The sequence below is a fragment of the Macrotis lagotis genome, chromosome X (assembly GCF_037893015.1).
Source record: "Macrotis lagotis isolate mMagLag1 chromosome X, bilby.v1.9.chrom.fasta, whole genome shotgun sequence".
NCBI lineage: Eukaryota > Metazoa > Chordata > Mammalia > Peramelemorphia > Peramelidae > Macrotis > Macrotis lagotis.
This window is the reverse complement of record NC_133666.1, coordinates 194,167,448-194,180,219: the sequence shown is the minus strand read 5'-3', so window position 1 is coordinate 194,180,219 and position 12,772 is coordinate 194,167,448. Positions and strand designations below refer to the sequence as shown.

The 12,772-nt window shown below is 33.3% G+C and overlaps 1 long non-coding RNA gene across 1 annotated transcript in view; it reads right to left on the bottom strand.

The window, feature by feature from the left end:
• Positions 1 to 10,999, bottom strand: part of LOC141502551 (uncharacterized) — a 32,492-nt gene extending 21,493 nt beyond the window's left edge. Inside the window, exons 1-3 of the long non-coding RNA XR_012472583.1 lie at positions 10,930 to 10,999; positions 3,889 to 3,963; positions 1,340 to 1,397 (exon numbers count right to left, since the gene is read on the bottom strand). This is a non-coding gene — a long non-coding RNA (uncharacterized LOC141502551). The remainder of the gene's footprint in view (positions 1 to 1,339; positions 1,398 to 3,888; positions 3,964 to 10,929) is intronic.
• Positions 11,000 to 12,772: the final 1,773 nt, after the last annotated feature.

Below are 12,772 nucleotides of genomic sequence, written 5' to 3'. Positions count from 1 at the left end.
CTTCTGGGAAGAGGCTTCCACTGAAATGAAGGTCTGGACTCTGGGTTCTTATGGACCAGAGGGGCTCAGGGATTGATGTCTACAGATTTCCCACACTGGAGCTCTCCTTCCAGCCTTGTTGGCAAGCTCCAGATGGTCAGTGCCACAACTAATGCCTCTGCTCCATACTTGGCCCCTGCCGCTGTGACCAACCAGGCTCTAGCCCTGCTGCTGATGGGGCCAATCTGGTACTCAAGCCCTCAGATCCCCAGGCTCCAACCTTGCTGCTAATCAGGCTAATCAGAGGCTAATCCAGCCACCCAGGCTCTTACCTGGTCCTGTGCTCCCTGCAAAGTTTGCCTTCTGCACCTGGACTCACCCAGGATCTCAGAAAACAAATTCTGAGGTAGATGTTCTTCTCCTGGCTTTTCTTTTTGAGTTTTGTAGATCAAATTTCTGTTAAGAGTTTTCTTTCATATTAGGGAAGATCAGGAGACTTTAGCACTATGTCTGTCTTTTCTCTGCTTTCTTGGCCAGAAGTCAAGGTATTTTCTTTTTAAATTTAGTTTTCCAATCACAAGTAAAAACAAATTTTGACATTCATCTTTTAAAAAAAATTTGAGTTCAAAACTTAATCCTTCCCTTCCTCAATTTCCCTCTCCCTAAGATGGTAATTTGAAATATGCAATCATGTATGAATGTTAAAATTTGTTTTTAACTTGTACTTGAAAATTAAATTTTATTTAAAGAATGATTTATTTAAATATTTATTTAAAGAATGAAGAATGATTAAAGTGATAAATAAACTAGAAGAATCTGTTCTGATAATTTTCATTGACAAGTACTGGTTTTGCAGAACCTCTGTGTTGTGGCCTACATAATGTGTCAAAAGAAAGTGATCTGATCCAGAGAAGGAAGAAGCACCAATCAACTGGTTACATTCAAAACACTGTGATGAAACAAGGATGTTTTGAGGTTTTAATGGATTGAAAGCTTATAAAATTTAGCTATCATTTCTAAATCTTTCAGTAATCACATGACCAGGAAGAAACAAAATCAGGACAAGAAATGATTGGTGCTATAATTTTTGACTCCATTCAGGTATTATCAGGAAAAGAAGTATGTACAAAATTTTAAAGATGTGCCTCATGGATTCACACCAGTGTTAGATCCAAGCAAACCCTGATGCTGGGAAGTGGATTGGGTAAAGCCCTATAATAAGAAAATGATGGTCACCAGAAATCTATTTAATTTACCAGTATAATATACATTATTCACAATGTCCTACACACAAATGAGAGTTTTTTTGCCCACAAAGTTGACAATGAAATTCAATGTATAATGAAATAGCATCACTCACCATCAGCATTTTAACCCCCAGTCTTAATCCTCCAAACCTGAATTAAGATAGTTTTTCCCTGAAAAGTAAAAAAACAATTGGCTTAAGGACTTTGTTGGCTTGCAAGACTAATTCTTCAGCTGAGCTTCCCTTGACACAGCTTTTTGGCAACCTCAGACTGTATTGACAATCACAATATTTGTGTTGCATTGACTCAATCCTCAAGTGCCTCAAGTGATTTTGAAGAAGAGAAATGAGTCACGAATCAAGGGAACTTTATTCCCAAGGGGTCATCTTAGTGCTGACATAATAGCAGAAGAAGTATGGTCATTGCAATGGAGTGCTATAACAGTTTATACTTGACTATGATGATTAATGATGACAATAATAATTATGTTAATTGTAATGAGCATTTATAGAAAGTTTTAAGCTTTAATTTACAAAGCACTTTTCATCTATTATCCTATTTGTATCTCAAAACAGTCCTATGAGGTTTATGCCACTATCAACTTCATTTTATATTTAGGGCAACTGTCACTAAGGGTTAATTAATTAATAAGTTTCAAAGGAAGAATTTTTATTTATATCTTCCTAATTCTCAAGTTCAATGCTCTATTCATTATGCAACTTTCCTTCCACTAGGGGATCCTAGTTTTTATATATGTGTGTGTGTATATATATATATATATATATATATATATATATATATATATATATTTATATATACACCAGTAGGAAGCAGTGGGTGCCTCTCAAGAAACTTTGCTCTATAGTCATAAAAACATTATAGAATGATTTTGAACATGGATTGAGAAGGCACAAGTTAGTGTGTAAAAGATTTAACTAGCTCTACAAGTAACACGAGACTTTTGTATGATCTTTTCAAAGAAAAGTAATCACTAACTATGCAGCATACTTGGAGAGTACAAGCTGCTGGAGCTTGTGAATATAGATTTTTTTTAGTATGTGAAAGGAAAGAAAAGTAGAGAAACATCCTAAATGTGATTTGCTATTTCTACCTGGTTTGAATATAGATACCCTGTACCAAAATCTTCTATGTGTGCTAAATGTTTTGAGACAAATATTTATCTAGAGGAAATAGAAGAAAAGTTGTTGATAATTTTTAGATGCTTGACGGACAGGAGATGGGAATTGGAAATGATCTTAAAGAATTTTGAGAAGATGAGAAGAAAAGAAAAAGAAAGTTATGTTGAATGACCTCAATTTTCTCAGTGTAGAGAGAGGGGGACCTATAGTTGTGGGGGACAAGCAAAAAAGAGAAGATTTTTGAATAACTGGAGAGTGAGATAAGAAACTAATTAGGGAGGAATAAAAAATTGTCTTATAACAGTGAAGATCTAGTTGGATCTGAATACGATGAATTAATAATGTGTGACTTTTTCCCACTCCCTTCAGCAACACACACACACATATATATATATATATATATATATATATATATGTGTGTGTGTGTGTGTGTGTGTGTGTGTATATATATATATATATATATATGCATACCTCTATACCTTTATATCTATATAGGTATCTATATCTATATCATCTATACATAGTAAAGTGAGATATAGTGTATTGCCAGTCCAGATTCAGAGTGGAAAGGAATATGTGAACTAGAGGCTGAACTCTGTGATAGGGAAGAAAATGATCTGGCAACTGTTATGCAGAATATACCAAGATATGATTTGGATTGGAAATATTAATTAAGTGAACTTTAAAAGAGTTTTGCTGCTGAGGGAAGGTAGAGAAAGGATAGTCCAGAAGTGTCCTTGGGAAACAAGCAGTATTCTGAAAAGAACTTTCCAGTACTGATGAGTTATGTGATGTCATTGAAGGAATAGTCAATGCTAAAGAAGATGATCAGGGATGCAGTATAGTCAAGGAGGATCCAGGTCTTAGTTAGGACTAGTAGAAGGAAAAATATGAGGAAGAAAAAAGGTCCAGAAATAAGGGAAATCTGTTGAATATGGAATAGGATTTAGAAAGGGCAATCTAAGGGGTGGACAAGATTGAAATAGAAAATGAATGAGGTTGAGGCAGAAAAAGATGAGAGAATAGAATGTGGGTATGGTAACTGATAATATAGGAATAAAGGGAAAAGTGACACATGAAGATTGTTTTCCTTAGGGATAGTAATAATAATAATAACGGTCAGAGGAATAATAGTCTCCACTCCCTAAATGGTAATGTTATGAGGGGCAGTTAGGTGATTCAGTGGATAGAGCATGGGACTGGGAGTCAGGAGAACCTGAGTTCAAATTCAACCTCAGACAATTAATAATTACCTAGCTGTATATTCTTGGGCAAGTCATTCAATCACATTGCCTCCCCCAAAACACCAAAAAAAAACAAAAACCAGACAACAACAACAAAACAAAAACAAAGACTAGAGCATACCTTAGTCACTACTAAGCAGACAGTTACATAGTTGGGTTTCTGCAACAGCAAAGGGAGCTGAGCAAAGACTGGATCTAAATTTCCTCCCACTGCTGACCATTTTCTATATTTATGTTCTATGAAAGTTCTTATTGGTCACATATTAGAACTGCTCCTACCTTTCTTGTAGGTCTCTATTGTTGAAAAAAATCATCATTTCTGATATATGAAATGATTACAATCTTCCCAGTTCTCTGAAAAACAACAAAAGATTTGACACAGAGTAAAAATAGCTTTCAGTGTGATCACTAGAAGCACCATATTTAATGCCAGATTGAAGTTCAGAAATAAATGAAAACCCTGACTTAACATCAAGTGATTAAATTCCATTCAAAGATATAAGTGAAAACTCCAATTACTTTGTTTGTTCTGTGACTGTATCATCAGTTTAGAGAATGTCTTTTATTAGTGGCTCAAATTGTAACTTAAAGTTTTAGAGAATTATTTAAGTAGAAAGAAGCTACATGACTTATCTGTGGTCAAAGAGCTGGAATGTGTTGGAGTTAGGAAGTGAACCTGAGTTGTTTGAAGTCCACAATATATCCTCTATGTATTATGTCACATTGCCTCTGATGACACAAATATTTATAAGAAAAGTGAGTCTTTCTTGATTTCTTTTTGGTGGTCTTGAAAAATTATTTCCATATTATTTTTAAAGTTCCTAAGTTTTACAGATTTTAATTAAATGTCTTTCTCTTTATAAGCAAGAAAAGGAAATAAGCAACAACTGCCTTAGGTACAGTTTAGTGCAAAAATACCAGATATGAACAGCAGACATCTATCGAAACTTCAAAAATTAGACTAGGAAGCCAGAATAGAAAGTTAGCATTTAAGCATCACCCTTGAATGCTTCAGGAAATGGCAATAACCGCAGTATTTTGTATTTATGTTGTAGTTGTTGTTTTTCCATACAGGATATTCCTGTTCAGGTCAATATCTTTGATAGTCTTTTGTTCCCAAATTATTCATGTTACTTGTCCATAGATACAGCATTGCCAGAAACCTTACAGTGTATTGCCAATGAACATATAGATAGGTTCCTCATGGGCAGATGTTTCTTTAACCAAACATCAGTACTTAGAGATCAATGATTTTATGAAAATGGATATTCATCCCTTCTTCCACTCCACCACCAATGCAGTTCATTGCAATCTATCCATGCCCTAGTAGAAAATTTTATGAATTGTTGGATATAAAAAATAAATTCTCTACCTGGGGATCTGAATTTAACTAAATGGATCCTCAAAAGACAGATTCATAATCAATTTCCCAGCCTATCTTCAAATTTTCTTTGCTTGGTTGCTAGGACCTACTAGAGTTTGTGTTCCAAGGGTATAACTTTTACTAGAATGTCAAAGGAGTCCATAATACACACATAAAAAGATTATGAACCCTTGGTTTAGCCCATCAATGAGAAATGAATATGCTTCCAATTATTTAAAAAATATTTTTAATGGAAGTTTTGTGATTGCATTTAAATCCATTGAATATATCATTAAATAAATTTCGAGATATTTTGTGCATTTGCACTTTTTTGAATTGTATTGCTCTTTATTATTTCCTTGTAATTTTAATTCCTGTTTAGCAAGGTAGAAGACTTTGTAGATTAATTTTGCAATCTCCTGCCTTACTAAAGTTATTCATTTTCTCAATTGCTTTTGTTGCTGAATCTCTAGGATTTTCTAAGTTTGTTTGTTTGTTTTTTTCATCTGGATGTGGATGGCATTGTCTATGACAGGTCTTCCAGGGTTGCCCTAGTTCTCTGAACTGCTGAGAGGAGCTGCATTCATCCTGGTTGATCAGTTCACAATGTTGTTATTAATGTAAGCAATATTCTTTTGGTTCTGCTCCCTTCACTCAGCATCAGTTCATGTAATTCCTTCCGTGCTTCTCTAGAGTTTGACCATCCATGGTTTCTTATAGAACAATGGTATTCCATAACATTCATATACAATAACTATTCCAACCATTCCCCAATTGATAGGCATCCACTTTGCTTCTAAAAAAAAAAAAGCTGCTACAAATGTGAGACTTTCCCCATTTTTATGATTTCTTCTGGATATAGGCTTAGTATTGGTATTGATGGATCAAAGGGTATGATCAGTTTAATTGCTCTTTTATTTCTCTTTGAAAGTACCATATTGTCCTCCAGAATGGTTGGATTAGTTCCACTCCACTAATTCCACTAACAGCGCATTAATGTCCCAATCATCCCACAGCCTCTCCAGCATTGATCATTTTCTCTTTTTTGTCATCTTTGCCAATCTGATAGATGTGAGGTGGTCCAGCATTTGTTTTAATTTGTATTTCTTTATTCAAAAATGATTTGGAGCATTTTTTCATATGATTATAAAGTGTTCAAATCCTTTGACCATTTATCAATTGGGGAATGACCTGAAATCTTATAAATTTGATTCAATTCTCTATATATTTTAGAAATGATACCATTATCAGAACCCATAGCTGTGAAAATTGTTTCCCAGATTTATATTTTCCTTCTAATCTTGGCAGCATTGGTTTTATTAGAGAAAAATCTTTTTTAATTTAATATAGTCAAAATCATCCATTTTGCATTTTATAATATACTTTATTTCTTGTTTGTTCATAAATTTCTCTTCTTTCCATAGGTCTGACAGATAAAATATTTCTTGATCTGTTATTTTGTCTCTGGTATCACCCTTTATGTCTAAATCCTGTACTCATTTTGACCTTATTTTGGTATAGGGTGTGAGTTAGGGATCTATACCTAATTTTTGCCAAATTATTTTTCAATTTTTCTCAAGAGTTTTTGTCAAATAGTGAATTCTTATCCCAGAAGCTGTCTTTGGGTTGTCAAATAATAGGTTACTATAGTCATTTGCTGTAGATTCTTTTTTATCTATACACTGATTTACTCTATTTCTTAACCAATATTAGACTTTATAGTTTATGGTATTTGTTTGGTAAATCTGATTTGGTACAGCTGAATCAACTTTCTTTACTTTTTTATTAGTTCCTATGATATTCTTGACCTTTTATTGCTCCTAAAGAATTTTGTTATCATTTTTTCTAGCTCTGAAAATAGATATTTGGTAGTTTGATTTGTATGACTCTGAATAAGTAATTTAGCTTGGGGAGAATTGTCATTTTTATTATATTAACTAGACCTAATCATGAGCAACTGTTTTTTTTTCAATTGTTTTGATCCAGCTTTATTTGTGTGAAAAGTGTTTTGTCATTATGTTCGTAAAATTTTGAGTTTTGTCTTAGGAGACAGTTTCCCAAGTATTTTATATGTCTCTAGTTCCATTAAATGGAACTCCCCTGTCTACCTTTTGTAGGATTTTCTAAATTAACCCTATTGTCATCAGCTGATAGGAATAATTTCGTGACCTACTTTCAAATATTTATGCCTTTAATTTCCTTCTACATTATTATTATTATTATTATTATTATTATTATTATTATTATTATTATTATTATTATTATTATTGAGACTTGGGTGACTCTCTCTTGCCCAGATTGGAAAAAGCAGCAATTTGTTCATAAGACCCAACTTCACTGTATATTGGAAAGAAAACTTTGACTTACTGTGATTCCAATATGTTCCAGTTTGCCCTTTCATAGGAAACTTATTTACTCTGAGAATCAACTCTATTGGATTCATCATTCTGGTAATGGATTTAGTGTGAACACCCAATAGACTCTAGGTAACTGAATCTTTCAGAACTCCCAAATTCAGTGAATCACCAGACTCTGCCTCCTTAGAAGCAAGAATTATGAGTTTATGATAATATGCCTTTTTTAAACATTTCTGCTAACATTTCATATATATATATATATATATATACATATATATATATATATATATATATATATATATATATATAGTCAAGAAACAGTGAAGAAAATAGTCCTTTTGGTTTTAGATACATATTTTTATATTAAAGTGGATGCATCATGCCTATATTTTGTTTTTTACATTTTTAACAAAAACAAATGTAATTTCTTGAAAGTTTTATTTATTCATGTAATTATGTAATTATGTAGTTTAGGTATGTTTTTATTTTTAATGTAGATAATTATGTGAATTGTTTCCTCTAGTTTTGATCTGTACTTCTACTGCTAGTATAGCTCCAACTTGTTTCTACTGAATAGCTTTTTGGATATATTACTGTATCTTTTTTGCTGAGATTTTTGTTTTAAAACTGTATATCGGGGTGGCTAGGTGGAACAGTGGATAAAGCATCGGCCCTGGAGTCAGGAGTACCTGGGTTCAAATCTGGTCTCAGACACTTAATAATTACCTAGCCGTGTGGCCTTGGGCAAGCCACTTAACCCCATTACCTTGCAAAAACCTAAAAAAAAAAATAAAAATAAAAAAATTATATGTCATTATTCATTAAAGATTGTGGCTTACTGTCCCCCTTTCTTTGCTTTATTCTTCCCTCATTTAATTATATGGAGTATAGTTGTCCTATAAAATGAGTTTGGTAAGATATGCTTGCTCATTATCAATTTTTGAGCATAATTTTTATAACATGGATACTAATTGCTTTCTAAAGCAATCTGTAAATCTGTTTAGACAAGGTATCCACCTCTATCCTTAACCCCCTGGTTGTTTATTGTTAAATAAGTTTCTTCGTTTTTTTGAGATTTAGTGGATTAAGAAATCTCTATGTTATATTAGTTTGGATATCTTATTAGTTCTGTATTTCTTTTAAATTTTCAGGATTTTTTTAGTATATTAAATTGTATTTACTATGATTACAAATCCACATAGCCTACTTAATCTGAACAGCCACAGACCACCAGACGAGGCATATGACAATCCACTCAAATAATCTTCATGTTGGCTACATTGTTTTTTGTATTGGTCTCCCACAACCTTATGTCTTCCTTTGGGAAAACAATCAAATCAGAACTAGCACTCATTCTGGAAAGCATGTGTCAATTCATGAACCTATAGTTTCACTCATTTGCCCCATAACTTCTAAGACCAAATACCTTTTGCCATATTACCATATATGTATTATCACTGACTATTAGAATGTAAACCCTTTGAGGGCAAAAGTTATCTGACTTTTATATTTGTATTTCTAGCACTAAACATAATATTGATAATGATGTAAGTAAAGAAATACTTTTCATTCATTGGTACAATTCTTGATTCTTAGGATTCATATGAATCTTATGATTAATTTTATTTCTTCTCTCTTGTAATTTCATTTTACTTTTCAGTTATTATTATAAATTTCCCCTTCTATTTATAACCAAATTATCTAAAGGTCTATTGATTTAATTTTTCAAAGAATCATCCTTTCTTTTTTCTATCAGTACTGTAATTTTATTTTTTTGATAATCTGTATTTTGTAGATATAACTTTTCTTCTAATAATTGCTTTAGTTGTTTCCAAGAATGGGGCATATTGATTCACAATTATTAGTCTCTCTCATGTATTCATTATGTTTGCAACTTGTCGTTTAATCTATTCATTTAAAATTTTCTTTTTTCTAATATAAACTTAATAAATTATGAATTATAAACAATAAAAAAGAACATCTTTACTTCTTTGCTTGGTTGCATCCCTTTCTGAATTTTCTTTTCTCTTTTGTATTTTCCTGTCTTTTTTATGCTGCTTTTTGCTTCTGTTTTGCCAAATTTTTCTCCACTTCAGTAGTTTTTTCTTCCAAATTTTCTCTTTCAGAACTTTTTTCTTCTTTGGAAACATTTTTTATTAAGTATTCAATTTTTTTCTACTCCAATGTGTTTATTCTTTAATTTTGATTCTATCTAAATTTATTACTGATTTGGTTTTTATAAACTTTTTTCCCCTTTTTTACTACTAATGGAGTACCTTGATGTTATTCTATGATGTCTTGAGTATCTGTAATAATCTCTCTTTCTGCAGTTAATATCAGTTCATTTTGCTTCATATTATTAAGCTTTGAACATGTTTTGGTTTCTCCTTGACATTTTATTCATTCTTCCCTCTATTTTTATCCAGATTTTCGGTTGAAATTTGCTCTTTCTTCATTTCTCTTGTATTCCCTTGCCTTAGCACACTTTCCTTATATTTCTTTTCCTTTCACTACTGAACATATTTTTGAGATAGGGCTACTGGTCTTCAACCTCTTAAATTGGGTATAAAAATTATGGAATCCTGACTTCCTATCCAGTTTAAAATCTTTGGGGAGAGGATTAATTATAGCTCAATTTCTAGTTCCCTTACCCTCAGGCACCTCATCTAACCTGAAGCTTGAGAGTACCTCAGATCTACCCATGTTTTCTGCACTGTTCACAAATCACTTTCTCTTTCCTTCATGTATTTGATTGGCGTCAAAGTTAACCATTTCTTATTTGGCAGTTATTTGGAATAGTAATTACATTCTCTGAGATTTTGTTAGCATAGTTTGGTTAAGCAGCAAGGCCATATGCTAACTAGTTAACTTATTAATGAATCTAAGTTGCTTAAATGAAATAGGAAATAGTAGACTTTCCATAATAGTTTTTTTTTTAAGTTGGTGCTAGTCTCTCAGGAATTAGTGATTTGCTCAAATCATCTGGGATTAAAGCAAGTTCTTCTACTTTCTGGATTCTACTTTCTCAGTCAGCTATGAATAACTTTAAAATTACTAGCAACTGCAATTATTCAGGATAGGCCTTCGCATTTTGTGTAGTGATCCGTAATATCTGTCCTTCATTTGTACTTGGAACAGAGTTGAAAATGCAGTTTGGACTCTGGAGATACAAGTAATAATGAATTTATTTTTGTTAAGTCAAATCAGATATCCATAATAACTTATTGCAAGTATAGTATTTTGATCTCCCAGACCAAGTTTTTAATCGATATAGTGTTAATGAAACAGAAGTGAGGTGGCATGTGCAAGGATTCCTTTGGTATTGTAGCTTCATCATTTTAATTTTCATTTCAGACACTGTCAGACCTGAAGACACAGTAGCAGGAGCATCTTTGGGATGATGGCATTGTCACCTTTGCTTGCATTAATAACAAGGAATATGAATGAAAGGTTGCTTTTCAGATATCAACATTATGTTTGCAAATGCAAAAGCATTCCAAATAGCACCTCAAACATATTAATGATGTGCTGATAATAAATCTTTTTCAAATGTGTATAGCCAAAGTCAAATTAGGGTAATCAAATTAAGTGGGATCATACCTGGAAAAGAAGCACTCACATTCAGCTTCTACAACTGCATACTTTCTTTTGCAATTGGAACAAATGCATATAATTTTCCTTCTAGAAAACATGAACTAAAAATGAAGATTTTGAATGAAAGTGTCAACTTGGATACTTTCTAAATGAACATCTATGAGAGTTCTTTTTTGGGGGGAAGAATCAAACCATCATCATACAAGAGCATAGGTATTTAACAGGCATGCCCAACCTAATATGGCAGGATCCCTTAGATTACAGGTTGTCTGTTTGGTAAAGTAGAATACAGTTTCCTCAAATAATTCTCAAATACAAGATTAATTCATAATTTCTGACTCTACCTTTACCTCTTTAGAAATATTTCATCTTCCCATTCAGAGCTATACATTAAAATTCATCCATGACAATAGTAGTAGCAACACCAGTAACAGGAATCATAACCCTCAATCTTTATCCTCTCAGTTCTCACCACTGTGTCTGTAGAGTTAAAATCAGGAAGTTGGTATGCTTAAAAATAATACTGCTCCCTATACCCATACACACAAATGTGAATATACACATTTTTGTTTATTTGTTTCAGTCATGTCCAACTCTTCATGAACCTATTTACGGTTTTCTTGATAAAGATACTGGAATGGTTTGTCATTTCCTTCTCTAGGAAATGCCTTCCTTCCTCATTCTACAGATGAGGAAACAGAGACCAACAGGGTTAAGTACCTTGCCCAGGATCACATAACTAGTAAGTGTCTGAGGCCAAATTTGAACTCAGGAAGAAGAGTCTTTCTGATGTCAGACCCTCTATTCTATACATTGTACCACCCAGATACCCACACACTCCATAGGATCTCTCATTAGGAAAGCAGGTGACCTTCAACTGGGGTGTTACCATTTTGACTCAGGAATCAAATGAGCCCTTGTCTAATCCAGTGGTATGCTGGTAAAAGTTTAACAATCAGCTTTCAAAAAAAAAGATAGTTGAGATAGTTGGCACATTTTAAAATTTAATCTACATTATTTATGTTTCTCATTTCTAGACAATCAACAAAACAATGGATCAAGCCCTGATTTGTAGTCTTTGCAGATTTCAGAGATATAAATGCTCACTCTGATAATTTACTAATAGGTTCTCCTGAGCCAATTTAAGCTGACCATACTAACTTCAATAGAGTTGCAAGAAGTCTTTGAAACATTCCATTCTCTGTCCTGCTCCCAGCTCTAATAGTCTCCATGGTTTCATATTGTGGCCACCGTAAAAAGGAGGAGAGGACCACCCTCAATATCTGCAATGTGAAGCCAGAGGAGTTATGGGCAGTCACTTCCTTACTATGGATCTATTTTCTTTTTATTCAACCAACTTTTAAAATTTAACTTTACAGTCAGGTGTTCCAATGACCTGCTTCACTACATCCTCAAGACAGACTCTCTAATTGTATTTTGTGTTAAGCCACCAGCATTACTACCCTTAGCTCAGTCTGAAGCTAAAGCAGGGCCATTGGGAAGTGCAACCCAAACACTCTAGGACCACATCTGACCTGGAACATATGCTTCATTTACATTCCAGAATCTCTCTCTTAATAGCCAAGTTTATTTGCAGGTGTGAAAGGATCTTTAGACATACTCTGATGAGCCTCTTGCTGTAATCATACCCCCCCCCCAATTTTGATATTGGCAGAGGGGAAACCAGTTTTTCCCCTTCTTCCTCCCCACCCTCACTTTAGATCTGCCAACTTTCTCTGTGGTTGAGGAAACATAGCTCTTGGATTATGCAGCTGGTGTAATATGCCTCTGGACAACACTGTGCTTCCTTACTAGGATAAGCTTGACCTAATGACAAGCATCATTATGT